Source organism: Megascapheus bottae, chromosome 27 (assembly GCF_031878675.1).
Source record: "Megascapheus bottae isolate mThoBot1 chromosome 27, mThoBot2.hap1, whole genome shotgun sequence".
Lineage (NCBI taxonomy): Eukaryota > Metazoa > Chordata > Mammalia > Rodentia > Geomyidae > Megascapheus > Megascapheus bottae.
Window position 1 is genome coordinate 9,078,524 of NC_143535.1, and position 18,364 is coordinate 9,096,887.

At 41.3% G+C, this 18,364-nt stretch overlaps 1 long non-coding RNA gene across 1 annotated transcript in view; it reads right to left on the bottom strand.

Annotated features, from left to right (window-relative positions):
- The window catches only part of LOC150045566 (uncharacterized), a 191,742-nt gene extending 174,138 nt beyond the window's left edge, over positions 1–17,604 (bottom strand). The window contains exon 1 of the long non-coding RNA XR_016532862.1: positions 17,497–17,604. This is a non-coding gene — a long non-coding RNA (uncharacterized LOC150045566). The remainder of the gene's footprint in view (positions 1–17,496) is intronic.
- Between the last annotated feature and the right edge of the window lie 760 nt (positions 17,605–18,364).

Genomic DNA, 18,364 nt, shown 5'->3' on the forward strand with positions numbered 1-18,364 from the left:
AAAAATGAGAGGGAATGCAAGAAGAGCTTCTATTAATAATGACACAATAATTGGAGGTCACCCAAAGAGAGCCCTGCTACACTCAACATTCACATTAGCTTTGTGAAAACAACAACAACAAAAAAACCACTATAGATCTTTCTGAAGGACTCACGTGAGTAATGGTGGAGTTGTTTATCAGATTTACCCAGTATCAGTAAGACCATTTTTTTTACCCCAAAGGGAATTGGACTGGCCTACATCACCTCGCTGCATGAGAAAATCATTTTGATTGGGGCCAGAGGGTAATTAATGCAAAGTCTAACTGTACACCAGAATAGCACACCCTGTGGGCTCTACAGCCATTTTGCAAGCATTTTTCTCCTACAGAAACTGTGTGCCATTGGAAAGCATTGCACACAGAAGTTTATGTCCCCAGGGAGGAGAAGAAGCAGGGACAGAGTGAAGCAGATAGACGCCATCTAACCACTGAGTCTCATCCAGCTGGGTTGAAAAAAAAATAATTGCTAGACTCCACCCTCACCAAGTGCATTAAGGGAAATTCATTATTATTTAGTGAGTGGATAGCAAATTCTGATACAAGATTGTTTTTCTAGATTCCCACTTGGGGAATGGCTCATTATGACATCCAGATAACTCTTGGACATTGTAAAATGGTTCGCTGCCATAAATTACAATTACATCAGTATAGATTTTCTTTGCAAAGGGAGGTCCATGAACAGAAAACATAACAACCAGGCCAAGATGTTATTTTCAGAGGGATAACGTGGAGGTGATGTTATTAAATCTGGGTCAGAGTTGAGGCTTCTTGAAGCCTCTTAGGTAAGAAGACAAAGTTAGGGCCTGGCTACAGCTGTGACTGCACACCACGGGGCTTGTTTGCTGTGTTTCCTGATCTACCTCTGATTTCTTCCCTCACAGTCAGCTTTCTGTTGCTGTAACAAAATAACTGAGACCAACAATTTAAGAAGAGGAAGTGTTGATTTTGGTTCACAGTTCCAACTTGGTAATATCCCTGATCATGTTCTTAAAGATTTCACCTCCTTTCAATAACACCATGCATTAGGTACCAAGCCTTTAACAAATGAGCCTTTGGGGGTATTCTGGCATATACCTATCCCAACTTCCTAAAAAAAATTATCCCAAGGTCCTTGGTTTCTTGGTAACTTCTTAGTTGCTTTTAGAAAACAACTGAAATGCAAACCTAGCCACACACAGGCCGTAGGTCAATCTGCATACAAGTTTTTGGTCAAAAGCTATGTCAATCCTTCTTTTATTCCCAGTGTCAGGACAGATTCCTTTTGCATGACACATACCAATACATCTTCTAAAATTACTCAGTGATAATCTAAAAAAATAAGATCTCAATTTCTACTTGCATTAAACTAGTAGGAAAGGGGCTAAGTGAGAAACTGTATTACCACCACCCACCAAAAAAAAAATTGGAAGTACCATCCTATTTGGAAATAGGGTCTAAGTCACCTATGATTTGTGTCTTTATAAGAAGAGTGGGAGAAGAGCCATGTGAAAAGCAAAGCAGATGTTATCCAAGAGCCAAGGATTGCCAAGAACTCCCCAGCATGAAAGGGGTGATATTGATCAAGATCTATGTTGTATTTACAAACTGATTTGTCAGATAGAAACCCCTTTGAACAACTACGTAAAGATAATAAAATATATATTTAAAAATTTCCCCAGCAAATGATAGAAGCTAGAAGAGGCCAGGAATCTTTAGAGGGAGGATGGTCCTGCCAACACCTTTATTTTGGACTTCTACTCTCACAATTCAGGAGACCAGAAGTTTCTGTGGTTTTAACCAGTCCCCAGCAAATGAACCTAGGTATTCTAGAGACAGGAGGTATTTTGGGTCTTCCTTAAAGTCTGCTGGCAATATCGAGAGGGACTCAGCAGAGGCCACCTGATGCTCCTTGCCTCTGTGGTTTTTTTTTTTTTTATAATCATCAAAAAGAAGGAAAGAGATGCAAGTTACCACAACAACTCAGAGGCACTCCTACTATGCATACCTTGAATCTCTGTGTCTTCTACCTCCATTCTATGCCAGTTCTTCCAGCCCTCAGCTCCCATGTTCCTATCTTTCAAGCAAAGCCTGACATGGCTCCTCTATCCTCAGTGCCCTCCTGGAAGCGCCCCTGCCTTTGGCTCATCACATCAACTCACTCATTTGTTCAATCAATTAAAATAGAATCACAGGTCAGGTATGACATGGAACTCCAAATTTAGTCCTCCTGGTGGAACATTCCAGGATATATGAGGTGCCACTTTCTCTTCTAAGGGCCCTAAGGTTTCTATTCCATTTTCCATACCTATGCTAGCTAGCTCAAACAGTAGTTACTAACCTCCACTGTACTGAGAAACTGAATTCTTTAATGGTTTTAAATTTTAGTTTTGTGTGTGTGTGTGTGTGTGTGTGTGTGTGTGTGTGTGTGTGTGTGTCTACTGTAGTAGATAGTTCAGGTCTTGAGCAATTTTTTTAAAAATCAGACACAAAGTGCTTCACAGATATTGGACAAACATATCAATGATGAACATTAATTCTCAGAGCATAAGGAGGAAAAGAAATAGTACTTAACTATTCCTTAATTTGCAAGGCCATCTCTGCCCACCACAGAGTTAATAGTCTACATCGTTGTGCAGAATGGTACTAGTTGAATTCCTCTCCTCTTGGTCCCCAAACCCCACTCAAATTGCACCCCTCTAGACCTCTGAGAATAAAACCTGGACCTATTACTTAGCCTCCTACCCCTTAATGGCTGTTCCTTCAGCTACATAAAGGCCCTGCTGATGCTTTTAAGTCCCATTTATAAAGCCTTGATTAAGTAAGTTCTTCTACAAGGTGCCATTCTTTCTCTCAGCTGGTGAGTGGAGACTTGCAAAAATAGGGAGCTTATTCTCCCCCCATCAGCTACAGTTACTCCATCAACAATCCCCCCACCCACCCAAGCCCTATGTCTAACCTCCTTTCTGTTACTTCTTTCCCCTGGGCAGTGTAAGCACTGGGTTTGAATCTCACCTCGGATGTTTTTCTAGGCTTGATTGTCTACTTTCGCTTCTTACAAGAGTATGAAACTTGCATAAGTTCTCTGAGCATTTATATCTAAATCATACCTACCTGTGTGGGTCATATGGAGTAAGATATAGAACCTGCCAGAACCCAAATCTTATTTCCTTTTTAGAAATCTTTCTTAGAAGTAAATGAATAAGGGAAAATATGGGGTGGGTACAGAAACAGGGGGACAAAGGATGAATGCATAGAGCAGTGATACTCACTCGACACTGTGGAAAATGAACTCTACCACTTGTGGAAGAACTGGGTATTGGAGGAAAAGTGGAGAAGTTGGAAGAAAATAAGAGAAAGAGGTGACATTGTTCAAAAAGTAGTGTACTTAGTCCCTGACTTAAATAACTGTAACATCATCTATTCAATAAAACATTTTTAAATAATAAATAAATAGGGCTACAGATGGGTGCTAGAGGCTCACACCAGAATCCTAACTACTCAGGAGACTGAGATATGAGGATCATGGTTCGAAGCCAGATCAGGCAGGAAAGTCCATGAGACTCTTATTGCCAAATTACTCAGATAAAGCTAGAAGCAGCACTGTGGCTCAAGTAGTAGAGCCCTAGCCTTGAGCAAAAGCATCTCAAGGACAGCTCAGTTCAAACCCCAGGACCAGAATACATACACATACACACCCACACCCATACACACCCATACACACACACACACACACACACACACACACACACACACACACACACACACACACACACAGGATTCTGAGAAGCAGGGATCTGCCATCAAGGCAAGCAGTAGGCACAGCCCATGCTGTTCAGCGAGGACTCTGGCTACACAAATGCCCTGCATCTGGATGTTTACAAATGAATGAAGCGTCCATGTTAATCCAGAAGCAGACAGTAGAGGTCTGCCCGTAGAAGAGGAGCAGCCAGGAAAGAGGGAAGCCTGGGGTTTGCTCTGATCGCAGTCATGAAAGCACTGTGGTACAGGGGCCTAACTACCTGGAACTCTGGATCCAGCAGTCATGCAGAGCCTTTCTGCTTTCTGTCTTCAAACAGGCAGCTCTGTGGTCCTCGGATGAACACAGGGCTGTTTTTTCTTACCTGCAATCACAGCTGCCTGAGTGAGCCAACAAAGCCTCTTAAGATTTTTCTCATCTTAAGCATGCTCTCTCCAGAGCCCTGTTTGATCAATAATAAAATAACTCGCTACGCAGCCATTCTAGAGAAGCACAAAATGGAGTTTGATTTTCAAGACATGCCGGTAACTCCCAAGAGCAGGGTTCTCTGCTCTGTGCAGATTCAGAGCTGATGTCCAGGCCTGGGGACCCCAGAGAATTCTCCGGATGGGGATATGAAAGTCATGATTTTCTGGTGGGAGAGTCTATCTTTCATGGCTTACCAGATTGTTGGGATGGGACAGTCTTTCCATCCACCAATGCATGCAGGCCATTTGGGGTGGAAGGTTGTGTTCAGTGGTCTGTCTTCCCCCTCCCTTGCTCCCTGCTGTGAATGCCAGAGAATATTAGAGTTAAATCAGCATTCACAATTTCATTTTCAATGCATTCAAAACAACAAATATTGAACATGCCAGCCTGCCCTTTGTCTTTCTCAATCCTGTGAATTTATGCGCCAAATGTTTATTGAGTTTACCAAATGTCAGAATCTGTGTTAGACTGGGACACAAAGGAAACCATGATCTAACAGAAGGAGACAAAGGTGACAGTAAGTCTCTGGAGTGTTAAATAGATGTAGACAGTGGGATGGGAGACAAGTCTTTGGGAGGGGACTCACACAAATGTGGGGGTGAATGCTAACACACACACCCCAAGAGGGAGTCAGTATTCCCTGTCTCCCACTGACATCACTAGAAATCCACAGCTGGTTCTTCCTCATTTTCTCTCAAATGGATGAGTCACAGGAGAGTTTTCCCCCATCAATATTCACTTCCTGGGAGTCTCCTGGCCTTAGGGATTATTTCTATGTGGTGGTTGGTGGTACTCACTTGTCATAAGAGCCTTGAGATGTTTCTGAGCTCCAACCTCAATCTAAACGCCAGATTCACCCACCCAACTGTGGACCTGTTGTTATGGTTTGGATGCTATTATGGTTTGGATATGATTTGTCCATCTCCTCCCCCCACCTCCAAGACACATTTGGTCCCTATTGTCACAGTGTTGAGAGGTAGAATCTATAAGAGGTGTTTAGGGCATTAAAAAAACAAAAATGAATGTAACTGTCTACCTAACATGAGGCCCCAAGTTCAATCACTCCAAAAAAAATCTACACTCAAATCAACTCACCAAAAGTAGAAGTATTCTGGTAAAACAAACCCTGCTGAAAAGACAGATATTAGTCTTGATTCTGCGGTCTTACTCCAGTCCTTTCTGACCTCTGAATCTGTTCCTCTAGCCATTTGGGAATACTCAACTCTCTTTGTTCTTCCAATATGCCATCTTTCAGCTTAAAATAGCAAAAACAGTTTGGGTTATATGCAACCAAAAGCTCCCATAATTGATACAACTAAGAAGATAGATCCTGGTTTAGCACCAGGATCCCTCCTAGAGGAGGAATCCCAGCCACCTGAGAGACAGAGGTAGGAGAATCAAAGCCCAAGGCGACTTAAGCAAAAGCATGAAAACTTATCTGAAAAATAACAGAAAACACAAAGGGCTGTGGTAGCGCCCTGGCCAACCAAGCACAAGACCCTGAGTTCAAACCAGATTACTGAAAAGAAGATATGGTTATTCTGTAGAAGTCAAAGCCACAGGGCTAACCTCAAGTGTAGATAGACTATCTCAACATACAGATCCAGAGCCTGAGGCCTTCTAGGAGAAGATATTGGTTTTGGAAATTTGGGGCATAGAGAAGGTGAGACTTTCCACAGCTATTTGGACTTTACTCACAGTCTCTGCACTGGAGCTCCTTTTCCATCTTTTAGTGGCTAGCTTTTTGGATTACTCAGAATGCCTTCACCTTTACAATTTTTACTTCCTCTTTATGGACATTTTTTTTCCTGGGATTTGGGAATTCAGCCCAAGGACTCACACATGTTAGGCAAGTGCTCTTCCACTGAACTAAACTCTTGGCCCTCCTCATCTTGTGTGGAATTTACATAACATTTTCTAAAGAAATGCTATTAAGAAAGTATTACAAAGTCACGCTTCACATGTTTTACAAGTTTGAACCAAGAAACTGATGAATGAGTGGATCAAGACTAGATCCCTGTCAAATTGTCTGTTACAAAAAAATAGAGACTTATGTCTGGGTCCATGCCTTCAATAGAGGCTGCCAGAGTAGGAACAGAGTAGAGAGGTTGAGTAGATACTGGGACCTTTCTAATACAATAATCCACGCACTGACTGACCAAGAGCGACAATGACAACAAAGGTTAAGAGAGTGGATTCACATAAGCCTGGGTTAACTATTCAACAGAGTGGTAGTGAGATTCAAAGGACTGAAAGGTCTTGTTGAGAAGGTGGAAGGGAAATGGAAACAGGAAGGATGGGTGTAACCGTGAGTGAAGAGGCTCACATGACAGACTGCTTCTCTTCGAGGCATGCTTGCAAATTCTAGAGTGAGTAACTTATAGTCTGACAAATACCCTTGGAAGTTTTAAGAAAAGACAGAACACAAAAGTGAGTCCCATAAGAGTCCAGAGACTAGCACATATCCCCCAACAATGTAACTTAAAAGTATACTAGCTGTTTTCGGGGCTATGGCTCAACTTCAAATCATTTTGAGCCCTAAAAGTGGTTGAAGTGTTGTTAAATTGTTAATACACTCCAAGCACATATCAAACGCAAATATAACTTCTCTCTAGAAGGAGATGATATCTGACACTCAAAGTATTCCTACAAGCAATTTGCAATGTAATATCCAGCACACAATCACAAATAACTGGGCACAGGAGGAATAAAGGTATATGGATAAAACTTGCAAGGATACTGCACAATAAAAACAGACCCACAGGGTCTCTAAATATTAGTTCCATCACACATAGACTTTAAAACAACGATGGTTTCCTATGTTTGATAATATAAAAAAAAGGTAAGATTGAACATTTGGGCAAAGAACCTCAAAGTTCAAAATAGAAATTCTAGAACTGGCTGCTATAATAATTGAAAGCCATAACCCAACATGGGAATTAAACCACAGATTAAAAAGAAAGAATGATTTGTGAAGAGAATTTCCAGAAGATACCAGAAGAAGGAAGGAGGAAGACATACAGAGGACATCATAGAAAAGTCTAATGTAACTGAAGTTCCCAAAAGGTTGAAACTTATCATTACTACCTACCCTGTCATCAAGAAACATCTGAATTTAAAAAAGAAAAAAGAAAAAAGAAATGGCTTTCTGGGGGCCCAGCAGAGAACTGAGATTATATAGAAAACTAGAGTTTCAAAATCTGTCAGACAAATTAAACAAAGCAAGAGCAGATGGTGAAGATTTGCTGAGGTGGAGCACAAGTCAGGAACTCTTTGCCTTTCAACCTCTCAAATGACCCTGCCAAGAAGGGCTCTGATCAGATGTTACACCTCCTCACTGGATTGCCCCACCTCCCAAACTTGAGTCTCTACATTTCAGCTCGTTATCAATAACTTATTTGTATTCTGTTCAACCAGCACAAAACAGATTAAGGCGGATCTAAATGCAAAATGATTCAATTTCCAGAAGAAAATAAAAAAGAAAATCAATATAATATTGGATTTGATGATGAGTTTTTAGATATAATACTAAAAAATGAAATCGATGTTAGGAAAAATGCACAATTTAGACTTTATTAGAATTAAAAATTTCTGCTCTGTGAAAGATATTGTGAAGGGAAAGAGAAAAAAAAAAACAAGCCAGAGACATGGAGAAAGTATGTGTCAAGCATAGCTGATGAAGGATGTGTGTGCAAAATTTAGAGAGAAAGAAAAAAAAAAGAAAACCTTCTCCACACTCAACAATGGGAAAACAAACAGCCCAATTAAAAATGAACTCCAATGACCAAAGCTGGAACAATTTGAACAAGAAACGAAATAATGGATTAGATTATAAACTAAAGCACAAAATAAATATTCAGGAGTTTATTCTGAAATAAATAAAGGAGGGAGGGGGCAAGAAACAGATTCCAAGGGCTGAAGAATTCTCCACTGTGATAAGTGGCATGTAACTCTGTTATGTCCTCATGGGGTTCACACAGAGACATTTTTGGCAAGAGCATCATTTAGAAAGGGGTGTGAAGTAACTTTTTACACAGAAAACCTGGAAAACATGATCTCAGATGGAGATCAAGGTCCACATTAGCAGAGATTAGACCTGTGGATAAAGCACATTCATCGTGTGTGTGTGTGTGTGTGTGTGTGTGTGTGTGTGTGTGTGTGTACCAGAGTACCATTTGAATCATGCCTCCCACCCAGCTTTTTGCTTCTCATCTGCTGTTCAGAAGCAACTGTGTCTCTCCTATCATATACTGAATAAGGGCCTTTTACAGCCCATGAGTTGGACATGCTCCCCTTCTTGTAGATAGTGTTGAAAGTTTGTTTTGAAAAGATGGAAGGGGGCGGGAGTTTGGCCTAGTGGCAGAGTGCTTGCCTAGCATGTATGAAGACACAGGTTCGATTCCTCGGTACCACATACATAGAAAAAAATAGCCGGAAGTGGTGTTGAGGCTCAAGTGGTAGAACTCTAGCCTTAAGAAAGTCCAAGGACAGTGCTCAGGCCCTGAGCTCAAGCCCAAGACTGGCAAAATGAAAACAAAAAGATGGAAGGACTAACTTCTTCAAGACATTGTCTCTAAAATAAAATTCAGAGAGCATTTACAAAAAAGTACTATGAGGACAATCTGCACGTATCACAAAGGAACTTTGTATATTTGGGACTGAGGGAACAGGACTGAATTTCCGTGACTGGAACCACGTAGTTCTATCTGCTAGCAACTTCGCTTTGACTGACAAGATCAGATGGATGAGAGGGAAGTGGGGCAGATAAATACATGAATGACCCGAGCCCATTTGCTTCTCTTCCACTGACGGTTCTAGGAACACATTTTCTTTATATCTTCTTTCAGGGTCTGCATCCACTATCTACCCCTCTCTCCACTGGGTAGAACATCGAAGAACAGTGACAAGGGACCAGAAGAGGTGACAACCCTCCCTGCTTCAGGAATTGCAATGTGCCCATGCTGGTAACTTTATTGAAATTCCATACTGTTCTTCCATCTTTCAGGGATGGCTTGACTCTTAAACCATTTTTTATAATGAAGTTATATGCTTGGCAAATACTAAGGCTAATCACAGCTTTAAGTCCAGGGTTTATTTAAATGCATAGTGTGTGGGCTTTGCTCGAAATGTGCTTTGGTCTGCAAAGTTATGTTCATATTTCTTCAGTGGACAGAATGTTTGACAAGATAGTAATTGTGTTAGCTGCTATAGAAACAGTTATATTGGAATGCCCACTGCCAAAGTGTAAGGATTTCTCAGTATTCTGTTGATGCCTATAGCCTCTGCCTGGACAAATTAGGAAGGATGGTAGCCTAGATGGGAGAAAAAGTACAGAGCAAACCTCCCACCCACTGTCATTCTTGGGCCTGAATTAAGGCCACATTCCTCAGTCATCCGGAAGTTGTGAAACCAGGGGGCCATCTCTTTCTCTCTCTCTCTTTTTTTTCTCTCTCTCTCATCACACACACACACACACACACACACACACACACACACACACACACACACACACACACACACACACACACACACACCTGAAGGGGAAAGGGGAAGATAAACCTCTGCAAATAGCTAACTGCAGGCAGGAATTAATGCTTTGGAACATGCTATTATTGGATTGATTTTAAATAGATGTTTCAGTTTTCTTTAGCAATAAACTGTGGGCTCTTAAAAGAAGCCAAAGGCAATCAAAAGAGAAGAAGAAATAAGAAACAAGAAAAAAAAAAAAACCAACCCCAAAAAGCCTTGCTAGGTTATTGCTCTAGAAGGATCTTTAAAATTCTGTTTCAAATTGCCGAACTCTGACAGAGCCATTGTGATAAACTGATGAATGTCTATTTATACCAAAACATAAAACATATGGATGGTTGTTTAGAAGACAAATGCATTTCGACACATATCTAATTTCATTCCATTGATAGGATATACTTTGTCAGACTCTCCATTTTGTCTTGGAGACGCAATCACTTTTGGTTTCTGCCGTGGCAGGCCTCTCCAGACCACAGTGGGCAGAAAACACTGCCATTGCAACCCTGCTTAAAACCAAGGAAAATGGTAAATACCACCATTACCACACCACTCTCACAAGAAATATTCCCAAGGAAATCATACTCTTCTTGTGTGCACCCAGCTTTGTATATGTGGAACTGAGAGAATAGGAATGAATTCCACCTGGGACAGCTTATATCCTTTAAATCTCAGCCTCCTGAGTAGCTAAGGTTACAGGTGTGAGCAACCAGCACCTGGAATATATGGCAATTTAAGGAAATCTAAAAATGATTATCTTGTTCCTCTGTTGTGGGACCCTATTACTTATCCACCTGGTAGATTGGTGGGATCTTATGACTAAGGTCTGGATTTAAGTGGAAAAATCATGTGTAACATGATCTTGGAATGACCTTAAAGGAATGTGGCCCCAGCTACCCTCTAGCTAAAATCCTTCTCATTTTCTTCTGCCAAACTGCCAGGCTGGATCTGTCAGGTACATGGAGTCAAGATTGAAAGCCACAGACTGAGGATGTCAGAAAACTAAGATGCTGTACAGGCTCCTGACTATTTCCAGAGCCCTCAATCCCTTAACTCTTAATTTCTGTGATTCAACAGAAATTTTCGGGGTTTCTCTCACTCGGACCCTAACCAATCCTCATGAATACAAGACTCTTGAGAATCTTCTATAAAAGTGGATTCATTGAACTAAACTGAACTGATACTAGGTAAACTAAAGTTATATCTTTCTCAAGAAGAGTAACTTCAATGTAAACTCAAGAAAGTTGAACAAGGCACATCACCCCGATCACAGCTGGTCTCATTATTTCTTCCCCTACTCACTCATTTTAAACTTAGGGAGGGTAAAAACAATCACTATGGCTACTGTTTTTAAAACATTACTTTTCACTGGCCACCCACAGTTTCAATATGGAATCTAGGGTCACCAATTACCTCTCAAGAGGAAAAATCGCACAGAGAAAACTTTTTCTCCAAGTTGAAAGTTCTCACTCCCAGCCTCTAGCTATGAACCATCTTGATTCGAATGGGCCAGAGCCCAATTTTCATCTCCATTTAGAGCACTTTGACTATGGTAATTTTTTTCTGATAATGTCTGGAAATTTCATGGCTTTTTAAGCAAGATGAGGTAGAATGGTTGAATTTACTGTGGGTGAAACGCTGGCAGAAGAAACTTCAATTTAGCAACTGTTCTCATGGTCTGCTAATTGAGGGTTCCTCGGAAGAGTGAGACCACTGAAAACACTTATTACTCAATGTTAATAAAAAAAATTATACACCTAATAAAAGTTAATGGGGATGTATCATGTGCCATAAAAACTGCAGTCAAAGCAAAGAATGCTGGGTTGGGGAGAAGATTCCATTATAATTCTGTATTGTCTGGGGCCAAAATTAGCCATCTTTATAATGCTTCTGAAATGCAAATGGTTACGCAACTCAAATTACATTGTAAAATATTTAGTAATAGAATCAACTCTTTTTGTAAAAAAAGAAAAGCAAGTGAGATATTTCCCAGCAAATCTAATTAACACCAGCAAGATCTTGCATCATAGTTTGTTAGTTTTCTGTGTGTATGGATTTGAGTAAACTTCCTTCTTAAGAATTCTATGTGTTAGAACTCCCCTATGACCCAGCAATTCCACTACTTGGCATTTACCCAACCATCCAGAAACAAGGGCATACTAAATCCACTAGCACAACAATGTTCATTGAAGCATTATTCACCATAGCAAAGATATGGAACCAACCTAGATGTCCCTCAGTTGATGAGTGGATCAACAAGTTGTGGTATTTGTACACAATGGAATTCTATGCTGCTGTCAGAAAGAATGACATCGACCCATTTGTTAGGAAATGGAAAGACTTAGAAAAAATCATATTAAGTGAAGTAAGCCAGACTCAAAGGAACTTAGGCTCAATGGTTTCCCTCATTCGTCATAATCAGTAGAAACCTTGGGCTCTACTAGCAGAGATCTGCAATAGAGCAAAATCTTGATACATAAGGCCATATAGTATGAAGCTAATTGAAAGGACCTCCAGGATATTGAAACAAAAGCCATATAATGAATGATTGTTGTCCTTAATGTACTATGTTATCCCTCATCTCCTTTGCTGTCCCTTGGTTATCTCATATTGGTATAGTATCTCACTTTGTTATCTGATATATTGAATTCATTTGTATTTGGTTATTTGAAATTTGATAGGGAAGGGGGGAAAACCAAGACGAGTGGGGGGTGTGGGGGGAGGGTAATGGGTACCAAGACATGTGAAAGGGTATCAATGTATGTGAATTAATGCACCTTCTATCTGGCAAATATCATGTAACCCTTTTACTAATTACAATGAAAAAAATGCAAAAAAAAACAAAACAATTCTATGTGTGTTTTCCAGTAAGGTCAAGAGCTGGTTTCCTCCAGCAGGATACCATCATGTGCGTCATACGGTTCTGTCATGTGTATGAACAAAGTAGCTACGGCTCTCGGGAGCTTAAAAGCTTTGTATAATATCTACGATGCCTATTGAGACATAGGAAGTCCAGGGAACAAACCTTTCACTGCGTCCCATCCCATGTGCCTTAATCAGACCACCATAATCATCTTCCACCTTCTAACCCATCACTCACTTCCTCCCCTGAGTTCCTCCTTTCCCTGCCCATCCAGATCCTTTACCTATCCAACAACCACCATGATTCACACACACAGTGTTGCCAATCTTCTGCCTAAAAATCCTTCAGAATTGTATTTTTAATTTTTCTTTGGTTCTTAGGGTAAAACTCCAAATCTTTTTTTGGGGGGAGGGGGTCGATCATAGGACTTGAACTCTGGGCCTGGGCTCTGTCCCTGAGCTCTTCAGCTCAAGGCTAGTGCTCTACCCCTTGAATCGCAGCACCACTTCTGATTTTCTGGTAGTTAGTTGGAGATGAGTCTCACGGACTTCATACCCTAGTTACTCAGCCTCCAGAGTAACCAGGATTACAGGCATGAGTCACCAGGGCCCAGCAAACCCAAAATCTTTCTCAAAGCTCAAAAATGTCAGTTTAGATCCTTTCTATATCTTATTCTCATCATGAGCCTCTCCTACCCTTACTCTGGAGTACCCAGCATGCACTTTACTACTGAGAGTTTGCACTGTCTGGATCTGCCTCTTGCCCCTCCGCTGAGGACATCTCAACTACAACTCACCCTCAAGCTTATTTCCTTCTACAGGGCTCCCTGAAGTCAGATTAGGCTAGCTTCCACTAACACAGGCTCAGAAGGCAATCACTACTCACCATTTCCCTAGTGTTCAGTCTCCTATTAATTATTGCACAGGGTCTATCTTCCTCACTAGACTTTAAAGCTGTCAATATGAAGCTTCAGTACAAGCACATGGCAATTATAAAACACTCAGATCCTTGTTAACTGTCTAAACAAATAAGCAAAGGAAATGTCCTCATACTCAGAAACACTGATTATGAGTTAAAATGACATTTGTAACATATAAAATAGAAATTAAAACTCAGGTCCCGAAGAAATTTAAAGCTCAAATCAGAATGGTATCGAGTCCCAAAATGCTGGAGTTGGAAAATCAACATTATGAATTTTTGTTTTTGGTCAGTCCTGGGGCTTGAACTCAGGCCATGAGCACTGACTTTGAGCTTTTTTTTTTTTTGCTCAAGGCTATGTAGCTCCACTTCTAGCTTTTTTGTGCTTAATTGAAGATGAAAGTCCATGGACTTGTCTGGGCTAGCTTTGAACCACTATCCTCAGATCTCAACCTCCTGAATAGCTAGGATTGCATGCAGGCCTAAGTTACCAGCACCCAGCTCATTAGGAAAACTTTAAAGATTGTTTTAAGCAAGAATTATCAATAGGATTGATGCTAACTTTGGAGGTAAGTTTTACAGTAGTATATATTAATTGTACAAAGAGATTTCACCATGAAATTTCCACAGATGCACAGATGTGCATTGATATAAAGCACTTTGATCAAATGCACCCCTCCATTCATTTTCCTTATCTCCTCCATTTTTAAACAATTTTACTAGGTTTCATTATTCTACTTTCATACATGCACACAAAACACTTTGATCATACTCACCTACAGAATTTTGTTACTGCATGAACTTACATTGCTTATTAGTGGTAAAGGATAAAATAGTAACCAGACAGTGGGGAAAACTGAACACTTTGACAAGCTGATCAAAACTGACAAGTGGCTGATTGACACTCTGCCATTTGAGAGGAACCTAAAGAGAGACACTGTGTCATTTATGAATCATTCTGGATGGAATACATTCCGCAAATCCATGATAAAGAAGTATAAAATGAACTGCCCCATGAAAGGCTATGTTCTAGATCAAAGGAGATCAAAAGATAAAGCAATACAACGTAATACATTAGCCTAGGTTGGCCCCTGCACTGAAGGGAAGAAAAAAATTTAGGCTATCATAGGGTTAATTGACAAAAGAAATGGAATATACAGAAAAAGGAACTAGATAAAAAAAATTGTATACTAGCTGGGCACGATGGCTCACGCCTGTAATCCTAGCTACTCAGGAGGCTGTTTTGCACAACTGTGATCTGAGAATCACAGTTCAAAGCCAGCCCAGGCACTAAAGACTGTGAGACTCTTATCTCCAATTAACCACTAGAAAACTGGAAGTGGCACTGTGGCTCAAAGGGTAGGGTAGTAACCTTGAGCTGAAGAGCTCAGGGACAACAAGCGCCGAGGCCCTGAATCTAAGCCCCACAACCAACTAAAAAAAATGTATTCTATTAAATTTTTGGAAGTTAGAGCCATCCTGAGAGTCAATACGAGAAAAGGAATCCATCTTTTGCACGGAGAAATAGGCACTGAAATATATTTCAGGGTAAATGGCCAAGATGTATCCAATTTACCTTTAAGAAGTCAGAGGGAACAAGGGAGAGAGATGGTAGATTAACTATTAAATGCATTAACTATTAAAAATAGACTTTGTAATGTTCTTGTTCATTTTCTTACAAGGATGTTTTATCTTTCAATTTAACTGTCAGTTTATGAGTACAAGGTATCTCGATCAATGTTACCCCTTCCATCGTCTCCTTCCTATCTCAAACCTCTTAATATCCACTCTTGTAGGACATCAGAATATTCTTCAGATGAACACACACACACACAGCTCCCATCTACTGCCTCTGAAAACTTATGAGGGTCTGCAGAAACCATCCCAGGAACCTTAATATGCACAGCACTATCACCCAGCAGCCTTAGACTGTGTGGTTGCCTAGCAACCCAGACCTCCTACTTGACAAGATGAAGAAAGCCTTCCCTCTGGTCCCAGCATTGGTTCACTCAGTTGTCAGTTTCCAGGTGAGGCTCTGACCAGGGCTTTTAGGGTCTGCAGAATCATCCATAGCCCCTGAGTGGGGAGGGGAGAGGGGGGAAGGATTGAGCCTGGCACAAAGTCTGGGGAACCAGGAATTCAATCTGGCACTATGCAAAGTGAAGATACCTTAATCAAGTCACTTAATTCTGTGAGCCTCGGTGTTGACATACTTTGACTGAATGACTGGTCCTCAAAGAGGAGTGGATTTCTTGACCACAAGACGAACTGGGAACCAGCCCCATTCCATGATTTAAGGAGAGTAGGATCCTTGGGAATGGAGCCCAGGCCTTTGCACCTTTGTAAAGTTCTTTAGATGATTCAAATATTCAGGGATCTCCCTCCAAAATTTAGGCCTATCAGTTAAGACCTTTAGTAAGTGACTAGCCCGGAGAACTCCTCCCTCATGAATGAATGAGAAATTGTTGTATGGGAACCCAGTTGTGATAAAACAAAGAAGTGGCATTTTGAGATGTCAGATTGGGAGTCTTTATTGGAGAGCCAGCGACTACAGGTGGACTCTTGTCTCAAAGACCTTCAGCCCTCGGATCCACTTAAGACTGTTAGAAAACTGAACCATGGCAGTAGGAGAGGAAAGAAGGAGCACAAAAACAATACCAACAAACCAGATCAACTCCACCAGAGAGTTGAAATGGGACACTATGGTGACCAAAGAGTCGGGAGACATGAGGCATGAAGTAATGGCATCTGAGATGGCCTGGGCCTAAATAGGGTCCTGGTCAGGGGCAGAGTCATAGGGAGATTGACAGTTCATGACCCCAAACCGGCAGGTCCAGCAACCTATTGTCCAAATCCCCACCCCTGCCTCTAGAAATTCAGGCACACGTATCACTTGGGGGCTGGGACTTCACCTTCCTCCACCATGAAGACAAGATGGCACCAGTCAAAAACAATTCCTTATCAGCCACTATGTGACCAAGTATCACTAATTAGACCCAATATCCTTATTTCAAGATTAGGAACCTTATAAAAGGGCAGAGATCCTTGCCTTTCAGCTCTTGCCCTACTTCGAATCGGCATTCCTCTCCTGCAGAGGATACCAGCCTCAGCTGAACCTGCCAGCGCCTTCCCTCCTTGATTCCAGCTTTAAAATTGGAAAAACATTTCTGCAAAATTCTCCCAAGAGTGATAGTGACTACTCGGTATTCTTATTTCCAGCTCATCACTACTCCTTACCTGTCCCCTTGGGGAGAGCAAGCTAGACCACCTCAGTTAGATAACCATGGATTTTTTTTAAATGACAGACAAAACATGGAATAGAAAATGTGTACCCCATCATGGCACTTCTATTTTCCATAATGCTTTAGGTTCCTGCTCAACCTATGGAAAGAGCTGAGATGCTAATTCAGCACAAAGCCCAGGGGAGACAATATAGGAGGAGCCCCCCTATTGTAATAAATACCCTTCAAGAAGACTCCATGGGAGTCCCAGTTCCAGAGCCCTTCTTGACAGTGAGTCTATTTCATTGTTTATCTTCTGCTTTTACATAAACTTGCTGTCTGTTTTAAGTACTTCACTGCCTTTTAATTCTCTAAGCTACAGAGAAAACAGATCTCTAACCCCTACACAGCATCACCACTCTCAGTCCGCACACCTAGCCTCTCTATAAATGGTTCCTTCCTCCAAATCTTGGAGCTCTGAGTTTCTATTTCCTGTTGCAACCCCAGCCAACACATCTGTCTTAACTGGCTACACCCCAAGTTGTGCTACAACTCTCCTCTGTTAGAAGTACTGAGATGAGGTACCTGGGGAAAGGAGTTGAACTACAACTTTCATGCCTCTTATGGCATTTCTAGGGCATCCATCTTGAATTCTGCTGTAGTCCACAGGGATCCCCCCCTATAAGAAAAGGTGAAGTCATGGCATTTAGGACCAGGATCTTACCAGGTGAGCACTCCAGGGCTCTTCTCCTTCGGCAGTTTCCCTGAGCACAAACCGTTCTAATGGGGCCAAACTGTCAGAGAATAAGGCTGCCCTCAAGAGTGAACGTGCTTCTGAGGCTCCAAGTCTAGTGGGGCTCCCATGATGTTGCCATGGCAGCAGTAGGGTCACTGCTTAGCAACAGGCCAGAGCTGCAGGAAGTTGCTCAGGGTGCTTTTCACATGTGTTAAAGTAAATGGATGTTTATCTCCATCTTGAGTGTAAATACACGGTGGGGGAAAAGAAAACATATACACACACGGGCCACCTGTGTATAGACAGCAGACAGGGCTGCCTGTGTACTAAAACGTGAAGCCAGGAAAGATGTTTTCTCTGTAGAGCAGGCAGACATGGAAGTCACAAACAATCCTCTTGTATCCCTAAAACAGAAGACCTCCTACTCAGACTTAAAGTCTTTATCACCACTTAATTTCCAACATGACTTCCAAACCTTCCTAAATGTCTTTTGATGGCTCCAGTGGAGTACTAGTTACAAGCATGTTCTCTAAAACATCCTTCTCATCCGTGTGCATGATTCACATTTTCTGTCTTCAGCCTAGACTTAGACAGGTAAGTATCATGGAAGAAACACTTTGCCAGTAAGGACATCATGAACTTAAACCTCAGGCTGTCAGTCACCTGACACTCTTGGCACTAATTAATATAAAGTTACTATGCTAAAGGTAGTACGCTAGCAGACTCAATAACCCCGGTTTTCAGAAGGTTCTCCAGTTACAGCTGCACAATGGAACTCAGAAGAATCACTTCTATAATGCAGGGGGCTCAGTAGGGCTTTCCTAGGTTTTGAACACCCAGAACAAAACCATAATGA